Below are 16,742 nucleotides of genomic sequence, written 5' to 3' on the forward strand. Positions count from 1 at the left end.
CTACATAAAGTTCTCATTTCTGAAGTCTTACCATATTTTATTTCTACCTAACAATCCATCTACATGGTCAAAACATCCATAGCCACTTCTAAGCCTGACAGGGAGGGCCATCTTGGAGCCATTCTAATTATGTGACATTACCCTATACACAAAACACTGAATACATGGATAACAGATATAAGCCACGCTATAATACCCCAAAAGGAGAATATATACAAATACATATATATGTGTCTAACTAAGACTTGAGAAATATACTTAATTGTATAACATGAAAAATTTTAAGACAAATATGTTTGAAGAAATAAAATTTCATAACTCCCTGTAATAGTCTACAAAGGAGGTTTCACTACCATCCGATCTTGTAAATGTAGAGCTGGGAGACTTCTCCCAAGTAATACCATCCACCCTATAGGTTCTGTTGTCATACCTGTGGAATAAATGTAATATGTGGTATTATTCCTGACGTTATTGCATGAAACCATGTAAGAAAGAAGTGGTTTAAAATCCTACAGGTAATTGCAGGATATATATAGCTTTGTTAAGATTAATTCACATAACATGCAATTCACCCATTTAAGTGTGCAGTCCAATGGTTTTTAGTATACTTACCGAGTAATGCAATCATAACGCGATTTTAGAATATTTTCATCACCCAAAGAAGAAACACCTGAACCATGAGCAGTCACTCCTTGTTTCCACCCAATTCCCCCAGTCCTTAAACCACCACTAGTTTACTTAGTGTCCCTATGCATTTGCCTACTCATCACATTTCATATAAATTGAGTCAAATAATATGTGATCTTCCCTGACTGGCTTCTTTCACTTAGCATAATATTTTCAGGGTTCATTCATGCTGTAGCATGTATTGCTACTTCATTCCAGTTTATTGACAAATAATATATCATTGTATAGATATACCACATTTGTGTTTATCCGTTTACCAGTTAATGAACATTTGGGTTGTTTATGCTCAAGCTATTATGAATAGTGATGTTGTGGACATTCATATACCAATTGTGGTGGATATGTTTTCATTTCTCTTGGGTATATAAGCTGGAGTGGAATTGCTGGGTCGTATGGTAATCCTATATTTAGCACATTGAGGAAATGCCAGACTGTTTCCCAAAGAGGCCATACATATACCAGCAGTGTATAATGGTTGGTTTCAATTTTTACACATCCTTGCCAACAGTTGTTAACATCTTCCTTTTTAAATTTTAGCAATCCTAGTAGATAGGAAGTGGCATTTCATTGTGGCTTTAATTTGCATTTCCCTCATGGCTAATGATGTTGAGCATCTTCTCATGTGATTATTGGCCATTTGTATATTTTATTTGGAGAAATGTCTATTCAGATCCTTTGCCCATTTTTTAAAGTTGAGTTTCTTTTATTGAGTTGTAAATATTCCTTATGTATGTAGATACAAATTATTTACTACATGTGATTTGCAAGTATTTCCCCCTGTTCTGCCAGTTGTCTTTTCACTTTCTTGACAGTATACCTTAAAGAACAAACATTTTATTTGGTTAAGTCCAATTTATTTGTTTCTTTGGGCATTACTTGTGCTTTTGGTGTCTTATCTAATAAGGTTTTTGCCTAACTCAAAGTCAAAATTTACTCTTATGTTTTCTTCTAAGAATTTTATATTTTTACCTCTTTTAGTTAGGTCTATTTTGAGTTAATTTTTTAGTGAATTTGAGTTAATTTTGTGTATCCTGTGATGAAGGGGCAGGTGAATATCCAGCTATCCCAGCAATACTTGTTGTAAAGACTGTTCTTTCCCTGATTGAATTATCTCCATACCCTTGTTCAAGTCAACTGACTATAAAAGTGAGGGTTAATTCATGGATTCCCTATTCTGTTTCACTGAGTTTTAGGTCTATACTTACACCAGCGTCACACTGTCTCGGTTACTGTAGCTTCATAATAAGGTTTGAAATTAGGAAGTGCGAGTCTTCCAACTTTGCTCTTCTTAAAGATTGGATTTAAGGTTACTTAGCCAAAACATCCTCTTATCAATTTAAGATTTCTGGTGTAGAGGGAGATTAAAAATAAAAGCTTCCTTCGAATGGAAATTTTCTAGTAGATTGTAATTAAGCACCAATTTTTAAAAATAGCTAGACAGAGAAAGGAAAAGAGAAATTTGGAAGATGCGTACTCTCTTGAGTGCAAGTGAGCGTTCAGAGCCAACAACTGAGTTAACAGTAGGCCTCACAAGAGCCTCAGAGTTTACAACTGACACATGTTCCTCTCCCATGCTGTACAACCAGATGAGAAAAATTATCCAGTGATTCTTGCCATTTTCATGCTATTTCTACTTCTGAATGTCTACATTTAATCATTCAAAAACCCTAGGAACATCTCTAATGAAAAAAAGTCAAAGTGATTGGATAGGTTTCCAAAAAGCAGACATACTTTGTAAGAACAGATGACCCAACTAATTTTTTAAGAATTTCTCTTTTGCATCTTCTCCTCTGGCTTTTTCACGAGTGTGTGATATTAAATCATAAGCAGTTTCCATTCGGAGCAGTTTATGGCTCACATCAGCACAGAGGGTAAGACCAGTTTCATATGGAAGAATGGAAGTAATATAGCCAGGCCAGATTTCCGATCTGCAAATAAGTTAGATGTGGGTGTCAAGATCCCAGCTCTGGACGTAAATCCAGGTATTAGGGAACCTAAACTCACTGTCTAAAATTGAGGCTTTTAGAGTCAGTTTTAATCTCTTATTTTTAATAATCACTGGTCTTTTGAAGGACCTTCAAACAGAGATTTTTACCAGATACACTAGTTATAAGTAATACATCATCTTTGTTAAACCATTTTTATTATCACCTATGGGCTTAAACTATTATCTGTACTCAAATGTGAGGATATATATGGTACATACATATGTAAATTATATACACGTATACCAAGGAGTAATACATACACAGAGACACAAGTGTGATGACTGACAATATTTTCAGAGAAATTACCCAAGTAATCAACCAACATACCTGCTCAATTTGAAGACCCATAAAGGACTTTGGGGCATTAGTGTGAAGAGGGCTTCCTTTTGCGTTTTGTGTATGTGTGTTATTTGCTTTGACACTGTGGTTAGGCTAAAGTAGCACTATTCTGGGTTTTCATCTTTGGCAACTATTTTCTCACCAAGAAGCTTTTTTATTGGGTTGATGCCAAATGAGTATTTGCCTGATTCTTCCTGTCCTGATTCTTTAACTATTTTCCTAGTTTGGACAGCCACAATTTCGTTAGTATGTGTTAATTTCACCCTTCAACGTGGACACACTTTAAGCGAAGTGAACTCCCACCACACTGATGGTAGACTCCATCTGAGCATGCTCAAAAGAGCACAGAAGTTTGTCCATGGGGAGGGTACTATCAGACGCTGATTGACAGTATCTGTGTTGTAGACCAACTTAAGGGAAAACACATACGGTTCTTACCCTTTGCTGCTCCTGATAATAGGCAATGGCAGGCTCTGGATCACAATGTTTGAACCCAGCAGGAATAGTTTTGCACTCTATGTGGCATGACTAGGATAAGGGGTATATGTATCTTATCTAGCTTGTATCTTCTTTTCTATGCTACACAAATACAAGGCTGTCACTTTCTGAGACAATAAACTTTCTCTGGATGTGACAGATTCAAAGCAGATGCCAAATTAGAAACATTTCTGAATTAGGTGATTTGGGTGCCTTGACCAGGTTTAAGAAACAAAACTGTTTTTCTTCTTGGTTTCACATTTAAACAATATGTGTTAGTCTAAACTATATGACCAAAAAATAGAACTACTAAAATAACAGGCCCTGGGCTTCCCTGGTGGCTCAGTGGTTGAGAGTCTGCCTGCCGATGCAGGGGACACGGGTTCGTGTTCCGGTCCGGGAAGATCCCACATGCCACGGAGCAGCTGGGCCCGTGAGCCATGGCCGCTGCCCCTGCCGTCCGGAGCCTTTGCTCCGCAATGGGAGAGGCCACAACAGCTAGAGGCCTGTGTACCGCAAAAAACAAAACTAAATAAATAAATAAATAAAATTACAGGCCCTTATCATTATTATTTTGATATAATAAATAATAGAGGGATATTGTTTTACTACTAATTACCAGCATTTAGTAACGACAAGCTAAACATTAAGCCTTTAGGAAATTTGTGAACTCCTTCATTTCTTCCAATAAGTCTGTCAGATTGGTACCAGTATTTATCACCATTGATGAAGAAACTCAGTTTCAGAGGAAGACACTGAGGCACAGAGAGGTTGAAAGGAACTTGTCCATAATTGCCCTAGCTGCTATGCTAGTCTGCTTCATCAACCACTATCACCACTATCACATTTACTTAATTGGGCTCTAGATTCAGATAAACAACTTTTCCTGGTTGCAAGGAAATCATTTAACAAGCCCAGATTGCAATGCTTGAAATGCAAGTCTGAGCCCAAATCTTAGAACCCAAAACCATGTGATCACTAAAAATACTGAGTATCTATTCTGCGCTGTATAATAGGAGTTTGCTTTTAAAATAACAGGTCCTATTAGGAATAAGTGTACAAATGACATTCTAGGAGGGAATATATCCAACAGGTGTTTTCAATTCCTTTAGTGGCAATGAAAAAGTATGAAGGCATTTCCTGCAATACTAAATGAGCTGATTTGCTTTTGGTGGGTGAACACTGAACTTTGCTTACAAAACTTAACCTGAAAGCATTTTCTAAGTATACTGCTATTACTCTACTAAAAGTTAGCCTTGTTATCTCCTTTAACAAACAAGAATGGTAAGACACAGTCTCAGTTAGTATAGTATGGATAAATCATTTTTGGTGTTGGGTAAACTTGTACCTTAATGAGTGTCTTCAATTTTGGGAAGACATGAATTCAGAATTGCCATTCTCTATGCACATTATTGCCATCTAAACTAATTCCAGCAAGACATAGCTATAGTTAGGTAGATCCTTTCATAAAATGATGCAGTCACTCAGGAATACTTTATAACGTAAAATGACTGGACAGTCAGTAACCAATGAATTATCCTAATGCTGATTCATCTGAGAGGTCCTTTATTCCAATGACTGCTGTTGCTATCCTTCTCTTTTCCTTTTGGAATTAAGAACTATGCACAAAGTCTTACTTACTCTAAGGTTCACCTTGTACCTCTCCTGTCACACAACTCATCATTTTCCCCATCATATGCCACCAAATGCCAAAAAAAATCTGAGCACTCTGCGGTCATGGCACAGGTATTTCTAAAGAGATGAACACTTGTTCAAAAATCATTAATCTGAGAATAAATATATGGGGAAATGATTGGAATCAACTGAAACTATGAGAGGCCAGCAGGGCAGATATGTGTGTGTCTGTATGTGTCTTAAAGAATAATGTTCTCTATGAGAAAAAATGCTTTAGTGCCCCAAAACTTAATCCAATTAATATCCTGGAATATATTTCAAGACCACTTGTATATATGTGCATGTACATAATTTCAGCATTGTATATTGTTTGTGTTATGTTCTCCCTTCTATTCATGGGAATATGTTGCCTTTAAAGCTTAACTTTTCTTGTCGATTTTGTACATGGATGAAGGTTCACACAATAAGATAACTTCAAGGATTTCTTTCTCCAATACCATTGATATGAATTCCTATTACTTAATTTCTTTTTCATTGATTTGCAGATGACAGTCCAAGATAGTTCTGCCAATGGAAATCACAGGACTACCAAGTATGGCAAAGACTTTGGAACAATTAGAGTGTGTTTTCATGGTCTGCATCAGAATTCTACAGATGGCTTTTGGCTGAATTGGCAGTGAAATGAGAATGGAAAGTTAGTGTATCAGTTACTTTTCAGTTTGGTATTTTTTCTTTTCTAGTATTCTACTATGTATTAGAAATTACATAAAAATCAGGAGAAGAAAAATGGTTAAGAAAAATATAACCTGTCATGTTAACGACATTCAGCACTTACCTAGACTCACAGGTACCACGAGAGAACATGAGAGCTGGCTTGTGAGAGCTCACTTTGTTCTAATTCCCTCATTATATTCATGAAAAGCTTTGAGGCTCAAAGAAGGAAGTGACCCTGCCAGAAGCATACCATGAATCAGTGATGAAAGGGAGACTCCTTGGCTTCTGTAGAGCCATGTCTCTGTGCACAAGGTGTTAAAGAAGCATTAGTTAAGTGCCCCTTTACCTAACAACGTGGAGCTTAATCATTGGGTTTGGGCTTCTTGTCTCTTCTTTTCTTTTGCTTTCTCTTTTACATCCTTGGGGGCCTTAGGTTTTAGTTGCTCTCTTGAACTGGATTTAGAAGACATTTATTTTCACTAGCCCTTATTTTTTTGGGATTGTTGGCTGAATTTTTAAGAAGTTGGGGAAGGATACTGAACTGCCAAAAGTTAACAGATTATTGGCAAAGAAATAACAATAATTATAATGCCAATTTCTCTGGGTATTCCCTGTGTACTTTAGGGGTAGAAATAGTATTTGAAAAGTGATTTCAAAACGTGCAAATATTACATGTGGGACATAACCTACTGGTTAAGACCACTAACTCTGAAATTAATTTGCCTGGATCTTTTTCCCCCAGCTTTACCACTTATTAGTGGTGGGACTTCAGGAGTGTTTCTTTGTTTCACTTCCTTTTTAAAAAACAAGGGGTTAATAACCTCACCCATTCTACAAAGATGTGGCATGGAGTTAATACATGTAGAGTGGTTAGGAATCTATGCCACTCTTAAGTCTTTTAAAATCAACCTTACTATTGTTGTTACTATTATTATTATTTCGTTAGCTGTCCTTGAAACAGTTTGCCAGCAGTACTCACTTGTTTTTCTTTTTGTTGTATATTCTCTAAGCATTCTACCAAACCCTAAGTGGCTGGTTTCAGATATTTTACACCTCTTTACCTGTTTGTCACAGCAAAAGTAAAAGGACTTTGGCTCACCTTGATCAAATGAACCAGAACTTTGGTTTTCTCCCATTCATACACACTGGTAAACAGATGTGAAAAAGCGACTCCATGGGGCTTTCAGTCTGGAGCCAAACATCCAGGCTCTGTGTAACTCAACACTATTATGAACACATGTGGGTCCCTTAGGTCCCAAAAGAATCTCAACTAAGCCCATCATTATTTCAGGAATATGAAGAATGCTTTTTGTGAAGTGGTTGAACATAACAGAAATACAAGAAAAGGCAGAGATGTTTCGTATCACAGCTTTTTGAGAAATGCTCAGAGCTCTAAGATGTAGCTGACAATTTCCGCATCAGGTAAAGCTTTCAAAGTTACCAAAAATTTCACCATAAATATGTTTTTTCATCAATGGCAATAATGTGGTGACTCTATTGCTCAATTCCACACAGCATCAGCATTAAATACATGAAAAGGGTAAGTTAAAATATCTGTATGATTGCTTCTGACATAACACTGAGAGCTCTTTTATTTAGGTACTCCATCAGTTATAATGTGGAACATTAAGACAAATTATTTCTAAACACTAACAAGCAATGTAGCAATAAGTGGCAGACAATCAAGGAGAATTTTGCCATAGCATGGTGTTTATTTTGGTACAAGCAAGAATGCAAATCCAAAGGATGTAATTTAGAGGAAACTCTTCCTGTCTATTCTCTAGGAACTAGAACAGGGAGAATGAGAAGATGATTGTGGGTAAGTCAAACCGTTTTCTCCTAATTACAGCTGAATAACTGGGAGCAAACTCCCATGGAAAGTTGTGATCTGCTTGAAGAGAACTAGGAGGGTGCCCTGGTTAGGGTCTTCCATATACAGTTATTCAAGCTCAGACTTGATCGTCTGTCAGGGATGTTACAGTAGGGAGAGTTTTGCTGTAGCTGTGAGACCAGCAAGATCACTTCCAACTCTAAAACCTACAATTTGAATCACCAACACCAGCCGTCATTAAGCGCGACCTCAAATAACTCCAAATCTGTTCATCTACTCACATCTTCTTTACCCAGTCAACAGACCTCAAGTGATTACTACATGCCAGACACAGTTCTAAGACACAGAATAAGGGATAAGAAAAGTAACAACCTCTGTCACTGCGGGGCTTGAGTTCTTTGGGAAGAAGTTCATCTAAATACAAAGAGACACCAAAGATAATATTTGTTTTTATTATTATTCTGTGAAAGAAGTAAGGTAATCTGATAAATTGGGACTGAGTTAGGCTCGTAGGACAATCAAGGAAAAAAAATATCTTTAAGAGATGAGTGCCAAATAGAAAGGAATCATTTATGGACAATTTTTCTGTAAATATTATTTCCAAGACATGGGAACAGCAAATACAAAGGCCTTGAGGGAAGATGAAGCTTAACTACAATCAAGGAACAAAAGGAAGCTACAAGGTAAGGTCAGGAGATAACCACACAAATTTATACCAGCTGGTCCCTAACTTCAAGTCTACGTGTATATATTCTTGAGGTGAGTTAAGACATATATATCATCCAAAAAACAAAAAAAAGTTGACTCCAAAATTACCCTGGAAATTCTGAGTGAGAGTCTTTACAAAGGCACAACCATATTAAAGATCACAGCCATCATTCTCCAAACTCCACTCTGGCCGTCACTTGCAGGCATTTAACAGGGGTGGTTTAATTTCCTCTCTAAAATATTGTGCAGGAAGAACAAACATCCTGGCATGTCTGCACCGTGCACCTAGTGTCTCACAATTGAAAAGTAGCTGGAGCTCACCCTGCTGATGGCTTTGCCGGTTTTTGTTTTGTTTTGTTTTGTTTTTACCTTTTATTAAGAGTCCCATCTCTTTTAAGAACTGGGATATATTTTTTGAGGGAAATAAAGTATAGGAAAATTCAATGGACAGAGATCATACTGTACTTGACTTTTCTGTTCTTTGCTACATTTGTCGAGACAAACGTCTGTTCTTAGCCTTTTTTAATGGCTCTGTTAAATATAACGGACACACGGTACACTGCACATACTTAAAGAACACAATTTAAGTTCTGAACTATGCATATACCCATGGAACTGCCAACACAATCAAGAAAACGAACATATCCATCACTTGCAAGTGTTTTTATGCCTCATTCATAAAGCCCCTTTTCCCCCCTCACATTCCACCCCTCCACATCCCCAAATGGCCACTGATATGCTTTCTATCGTTATAGATGTGTTTGCATTTTTCTAGAAATTTATATAAAGGGATTCACACAGTGAGGACTCTTTTATCTGGCTTCTTTTACTCAATGTAATCATTTTGAGAGTAATTCATATTTTTGTGGCTATCAATAGTTTATCACTTTGTTTTGCTGAGTAGTATTTCACTGTATGAGGATACCACAGTACGTTTATTCATTCGCCTGTTGATGCGTGCTTGAGGTTGTTACAATTCTGTCTATTAAAAATAAAGATGCTATGATGATCCATGTACAAGTCTTTGTATGAACATATACTTTCATTTTTCTTGCATAAATATCTAGGTGCAGAAAGGCTGGATCATACGGTAGGTGTATGTTCAACTTATAAAGAAACAGCCAAACTGTTGACTGAAGTGACTATGACACCTTCCTTCCCACTGGCAGTGTAAAAGACTTCCAGTTCCTACACTGCCTCACCAATAAGTGGTGTGGTTGGACTTTTCTAATTTTAGACATTCAATAGGAATGTAGTGGTATCTCCTGGGGCTTTCACTTTCATTTAGCTAATAATTGATTACAGTGAGCAACTTCCTGTGCTTATTTGCATCCGTACACCTCCTTGGCAGGATCTCTTTTAAAATATTTTTACCCATACTGTTAATTTTTAAAATTTTTTCTAATTACTGAGTTTTGAGAGTTCTATATGTGTTAGAGATACAAGTCTTTTCATGTATATAATTTGTAAATATTTTTTTCCAACCTGTGGCTTTTATTAATAATGGCTTCCAAAGATGAAACCCAATTTATCACTTTTTTTCCTTTATGGATCTTGTTTCTGGTATCATCTGTAGGAAATCTTCACTTAACTCAAGGTCAAAAAGATTCTGTCCATGTTTTAGAGATTCATGTTTTCATCTACATTTAGTTAATTCTTTATATGGTGTGAAGTAGGGATCAGAGGTCATAATTTTGCATATGGCTATCTATGCACAATATCCGTGTACTACATGCTTCCAGCATCATTTGTCAAAAAGACTATCCTTTCTCCTCTAAATTGGCTTTGAACCTCTGTTGAAAATTCAATTGTCCTTATATGTGTGGATATGCTTCTGGGATCTACATTCTATTTGATTGACCTATTATATCTGACTCTTGGTTATAATATATTCTTCCACTGATTTCTTTTCACTTGCTCATGTAAATAGTCTCCCAGTAATATAGCCTTTCCATTTGACTGGACATATCTAGGTATACCTGAAATGCATTTGATAAATCGATGGAATTTGCACTCAAACTAGGGTTACTTTCCAAAAACACTTAAAATGTTGAGGTGTATAAACGATGTATTCTACAGCCTTCCTGCCTCAACCAAGTGTATGTTAACACATCCCCACAAGCTATTTTGCATGTGTATGGGGCTGTAGAGTCTGGGGAGTATGAGAGCGGTATGTGCTGTCTATCCCAAAAGATCATCATAGGAGGCAAAGGAAACATTAAGGAAATAGATAGGAATAGTCAAATGCCAAATGTCAAAATATTTCTCATGTGTTTTTAATGTTTACATTGAGATAAATAAGCAAATTATAAAATACAAAACTTCACAGAATATTTCAAAATGCTCTTTTTTGCCAGATGCAACAAGATACTAGGAATAAATAGAGGAATTTTCTGGAAACAGCTTGTCTTTCCTTTTTTTATCACCATCGAGTGATGGGGTTGTATTTTATTCAGTGTCTTGTACATGTGGGTGCGAATAAAAAGGAACTTCTCTCAAAAAGAGAAATGAGCAAAGAATATGTGTTGTCAACTTGTCTAAAGCATTTTTTCATGTTCTGACTCATTTTTCTTTGTATTGGCATTTCAAGGGATTTTGGTTTTTAATTTGACTATTCAAAAACCTTGATAACTTCAGTGAAACTCCATGAAGATAATATAAACAACTGTAATGGAAAATGAAAAGATGATAATAGCAACCAGCACTGTGATATTTCTTGTCAGTGTTCTTTACTATTTAAATAGTAACAAATCCCATATTAATTTGTCTTTTCGAACTTTGGCCTTTACTTTGGTGGAATAAGTTCCTTTTGCTTTATTATCTGTTTGCAATTAAAAACAATTAATGACCATACTTTGATATGATCATCTTAGAGTTGTATAGAGGGAGGATAGTTATGCAACTACTTATATATCTATGGGTTCAAAGAAGTTTAAAGGCTTGATATTTGAATCCTGTGGAATGCAGCCTCCTTTCCCAGAGGGAAATGAACATATACATGTACTTAATGTAGTTTAAAATAAAGCAACACCTGTTCGTAGAGGCACCTCCTATTTCAGGCATGTTTAGGCATAGGGAAGGGGAACAACAGCTATAAAATATAATTCGTGTCTATAAGGAGTTTACAGTTTAGGGGGGTTGAGGGCTCTCAGTGACTCAATGAGGATGAGCCTGATGCACGTGGCTACAAGGTCACTCTTGAATAAAGTCTGCTTTAGGAAAGACCAGCCTACTCTTATTCTGTTAACCTCTTTAATGTGGTGTCCAATAAACCTGAATATCAAGCTCAAATGCCACTTTAGAAATGTTTCCAGGGGTGCTAACAGCCAAGAAGTCAATATGATTCCTATACACTTGACACAACTCACCAGAGGTCTTGAATTCGGTGAGCATATTGACCTCTTTTAAGAAGGATCACCACTTAAACTTCGAATGCTAAACTTCTAAGAGAATGAAGTAAGTAATAAGTGATATTCAGGTTCAGAGGTGGAAGAGAAAAGAGGTCTCACCTTGAGTAGAACATTTTGTTGGATTCTCCAAAGTGGCAAACAATAAGGAGAACATTAACCAACTAAGACTCTGAATAAGTTGATAATTAAGATGAAAGCCTCAGATGGAGGTCATAATGTCCCCTAGATTTAAGGATACACTTAGGCTGAAAGGGAAACTATTGAAAAAGATATAGAAAATGCTAAATATTTCACAAAAAATTTATTAGAATAAAACAACTTAGCAAAGTTTGCAGAGTAAGAAATCAACATATACACATCACTTGCATTTCTGTACATTAACAATGAACAATCTGAAAAAGAAATTAGGAGAACAGTTCCATTTACAATACCATCAAAAAGAAGAAAATAATTAGGAATAAGCTTAACGAAAGACATGAAAGACTTGTACACTGAAATCTACAGCATTGGGCTTCCCTGGTGGCGCAGTGGTTGAGAGTCCACCTGCCGATGCAGGGGACACGGGTTTGTGCCCCGGTCCGGGAAGATCCCACATGCCACGGAGCGGCTGGGCCCGTGAGCCATGGCCGCTGAGCCTGCGCGTCCGGAGCCTGTGCTCCACAACAGGAGAGGCCACAACAGTGAGAGGCCCACGTACCGCAAAAAAAAAAAAAAAAAAAAAAAACTACAGCATTATTGAAAGAAATTAAGGAAGACATAAATAAATGGAAAGATACCCCATGTTCATGAACTATTGTTAAAATGTCCATATTATACAAAGCTATCTACAGATTTAATACAATGCCTATCAAAATCCCCTATTTTTGCAGAAATAGAAGAAACGACCCCAAAATTGATATGTAACCACAAAGGACCCTCAATAACCAAAGCAAACTTGAAGACCTCACACTTTCTTTTGAAATGAAGTTTTCTTGTTATTGTGGGTTAAAAATCCAAAGTCCTAAATGTCCATAAATTATCCTCCCAAATTTATATTTTGGTTCATTCTCAGTGACAGGGCTTTCGGTACCTGAGCGGCATTGAGGGTTCCTTCAATATCTGTAGCTTGGACTTCTGTCACTGACATGGTGTGGGTATCTCAGAGCCTTGGTTGTTTTATCAGTTTATCACGTCCCTCATGAACAATGCTCAGGAAGGCCCCACGCTTGCTTGGTTTCATGCTCTGCTACTGCTGTCTTGAAATTCTTAATAATTTTATCTTTGAACTTACGTTTTGTAAGGAACGTTTATGGGATGATAAAATGTACGCATGAGCAGAGGAGACACGTGCAATATGTGTGCCTGCCACCATTCCTGCTGCCCCTGCACATCTAGTTTTTACCCTGCTTATGGTGTGCTTTCCATGACATGCTGACTTGCTACCATTTGGAGTCTTACTGAGTTCCACCAGAGTTCTGTGCTACTGGTCACATCCAAGACTAAGTGAACATGTTAACAGCTTCGGGAAGCCATGCTTTCCATCTGAATATGAAATTACTTCTAACAGAGAAAGGAAGCAGTTCTTTTTTAAGAAACAAGAATGTCTAAGGAATCTTATCATATCCTTTCTTACTCGTGTTACCTCCCAATATTAGCCAAACACATCTGCTGAAAAAGATGACATATATGAAAAAGAGAAGAGAGAAAAATATGCTAACGGATTCCTAATTACCCAAATGCCCCATATCTGTTTCAGTAAGTATCATTATATATTATGGAAATTTTTCTCAGTGACAGAGAAAGACATCCTGGCTGAACATCCCTCTGCCCATGACACAGAGATGATGGTCTACAGCTACCTTGAAGGCGTTGGAGCCCACTTTACCCGTCACTAATATTAATGGAGGACAAAACTTCATATTCCGTTTGCTCTGTATTTGTTACAGCACTTCTTCCCTTCATTAAAATGGATGGCCCATAATTCAGTCTGTAGTGTGTGTATCATTGGAAATTGAACAAATTTTTGTTGGTTTTATTAATGCCATAGGTTTCTAGGGAGGGTCTACTCAATAACTAAGTCTAGTTTCACAGTTACAAATAAATTATGATGTAACTTTGCATAAATTAAGTTCATCATAAAGGAAGGATACTGAGAGCTGCTACTACCCCTTCACTGAGGGGCTCTTGTAAAGCGCTAAATAAAGCAACAGAGGTGTATATGAGTGCATATATTTTCTATATTTGTACACACTTAAAAAGAACTCTTACAAAATGCATTATAAAAACCTTGATGCTGTGTGTCCCTAGTTCCCAGCTCTCTCATTAAAACTATTGAAATGAACAAAATGTTATCTATTAGGATAGCTATCAGAGTACTCCAAATACTACTTCTGCCCTGAGCAGGTAGTCAACGTTAGGAATCTGGTACCATCCAGTCACCTCCCACTTCCTTCCCCAAAGGAGAGGGAGGTGAAGGTCCCATCCCATGCCATGGTGTTCTCTGCCCCAACCGCATGCTGCTCCCTGCTGCTGGAGAGGCCAACAAAAGAAGTGCTGGGTGAAGACCACCAGCCCAAATCACCAGGCTCACTGATGGCTGGGAAGGAGCTGCAGCGTGAAAAGTCTTCACGCATCCCATCAAAAAGCTCCTCTTCCCTGGTATCTACCAGCAGTAGGCCCTGCAAGGGGGATTCCCCTGCCGCTTTTTCTGCCGCTGCCAGGGCTGAGGTCACTCCCATCAGGGATCGAGGCACTGACGTGGGATCAAGGTGAGCTGTCCCCTCCTAAGCTTCTGCGCTTAGCTGCTGCCAAAAACCCAGGCACCTTGGAGAAGAACACTGACTGTCAGTGGAACAAGATCCTGAATCATATTAAGGACGGTCAAGGAAGAATGCAGTGCCCCTCAGCCTGCCCCTTCTCTCTCCCCACCTGCCTCACACACTGCAGACTCCCTGCCCACGGCCACTCACACTTTGCAGGTCCCTGCTGCTACCACCGCCTTGGCCGACCTATATTCCACGTCCCTCATCCTGTCTGCCCCTCCACCTTCCCCAACACCTAATATTGATCAGGAAACAAGATACACAGTCCCTAAGCTGCCAGTCCTGCTGATTCTCTTCCTCCTTCAGCTTCTGATCCCATTTTGGGAATTCCACTAAAGAAGAATGAAGGACCTTTTCATTCAGTCACAGCCACACACCTCTTATTTCTGAACTCCCCACACCTCCTAGCATCCAGGCTTTCTCCTTCCAGCCACCATTCCATGAAAAGGAACCCCCAACACCTGTTTGTGTAGATTCTAGCCCCCCTTTATACTTACTTACCCCTCTTCCAGTCCCTACCATCAATCCCCCTATTTTAACCGGGCGGCCAATAAGTTCTATGGGAATCCCTTCCACCAGCATGGCCACGGCATCGGGAAGTTTCACCTTCCAGTCTACTGCACACTCTGATTTATACATGGACACGACAGCCTCTTCACAAGCTGTAATTTTTAGGTCTCTCCCAGGTTTCAGGGTGGAGCAGAGGCACCCTGCAGGGGTAAGAGTGTCCATCACCGCACATCTGCCGATGGTGCCCTAGGCCACCCCAATTTTAACCATACTTTTGGCCCCCAAACCAAACCACAGCCCATATTTGGGACCACTCATGGGCAGCAGAGGGCCTCTCCCCCTGGTGTTCCTGTTTTCCCAGCCACCCCATTTACGGCTTCAGCAGAAAAAGCTCTGACAAAGAACCTATGGACAACATACCTCCTTCCCAGGTTGTCACTTTTCATTCGACTCCTGTTTTCTCAGTCCCACATTTATGCCTTCAGCCAACAGAAGCTTTGACACTGAACCTAGGGACACCACACCTCCTGCCCAGGATGTCATTTTCATTCAGCTCCTGTTTTCCCCAGTCCCCCATTTATGGCTCAGAGGGCAGTAGCTGTGACACTGAACCTATGGACACCACACCTCCTTCCAGGCTGTCATTTTCCAGTCGGCTCCTGTTTTCCCCAGCCCCCCATTTACCGCTTCAGCAGGCAGAAGTTCTGACAGTGAACCTATGGAAAACACACCTCCTTCCCAGGCTGTCTTCTTACATTGGGCCCGTGTTTTCCACAGCCCCCAATTTAGGGCTACAGCAGGCAGAAGCTCTGACACTGAACCTATGGACAACACACTGCCTTCCCAGGCTGTCATTTTCATTGGGCTCCTGTTTTCCCCAGCCCCCCATTTCCAACTTCAGGAGGCAGAAACTCTGACACTGAACTTAGGCACACCACACCGCCTTGCCAGGCTGTCATTTTCGACTCGGCTCCTGCTTCCCCCAGCCCTCTATTTACGGCTTCAGCAGGCAGAAGTTCTGACGCTGAACCTAGAGACACTACACATCCTTCTCAGGCTGTCATTTTCCATTTGGCTCTGGTTTTCCCAGTCCCCCATTTAAGGCTTAAGCAGGCAGAAGCTTTGACACTGAACCTATAGATAACACACCTCCTTCCCAGGCTGTCATTTTCCATTCGGCTCTTGTTTTCCCAATGCCCCATTTACAGCTGCAAAAGGCAGAAGCTCTGACACTGAAACTGTGAACACCACACCTCCTTCACAGGCTGTCATTTTCTCTTTGGCCCCTGTTTTCCCCTGGCCCCCATTTAGGCTTCAGCAGGCAGAAGTTCTGACATTAAACCTATGGAAAACACACCTCCTTAGGAGGCTGTCATTTTCCATTGGGGTCCTGTTTTCCCCAGCCACCCATTTCCAGCTTCAGGAGGCAGAAGCTCTGACACTGAAATTATGGACACCACACCCCCTTCTCAGGATGTCATTTTCTATTTGGCTCCTATTATCCCCAGCCCTTTATTTACAGCTTCAGCAGGCAGAAGCTCTGACACTGAATCTATGGACAACACACCTCCTTCACAGGCTATCATTTTCCACTCGGCTCCTGTTTTCACCAGCCCTGCCTTTACGGATTCAGCAGGCAGAA

The 16,742-nt window shown here is 39.2% G+C and overlaps 1 pseudogene across 1 annotated transcript in view; it reads right to left on the bottom strand.

Annotated features, from left to right (window-relative positions):
* Positions 1-15,322, bottom strand: part of LOC309797858 (piwi-like protein 3) — a 35,827-nt pseudogene extending 20,505 nt beyond the window's left edge. The window contains exons 1-4 of the transcript in view: positions 15,088-15,322; positions 14,738-14,825; positions 2,419-2,615; positions 319-430 (exon numbers count right to left, since the gene is read on the bottom strand). The product of the transcript in view is annotated as a piwi-like protein 3 (transcript). The remainder of the gene's footprint in view (positions 1-318; positions 431-2,418; positions 2,616-14,737; positions 14,826-15,087) is intronic.
* Positions 15,323-16,742: the final 1,420 nt, after the last annotated feature.

The sequence above is a fragment of the Mesoplodon mirus genome (assembly GCF_964341445.2).
Source record: "Mesoplodon mirus genome assembly, contig: HAP1_SCAFFOLD_1128, whole genome shotgun sequence".
Classification (NCBI taxonomy): Eukaryota; Metazoa; Chordata; class Mammalia; order Artiodactyla; family Ziphiidae; genus Mesoplodon; species Mesoplodon mirus.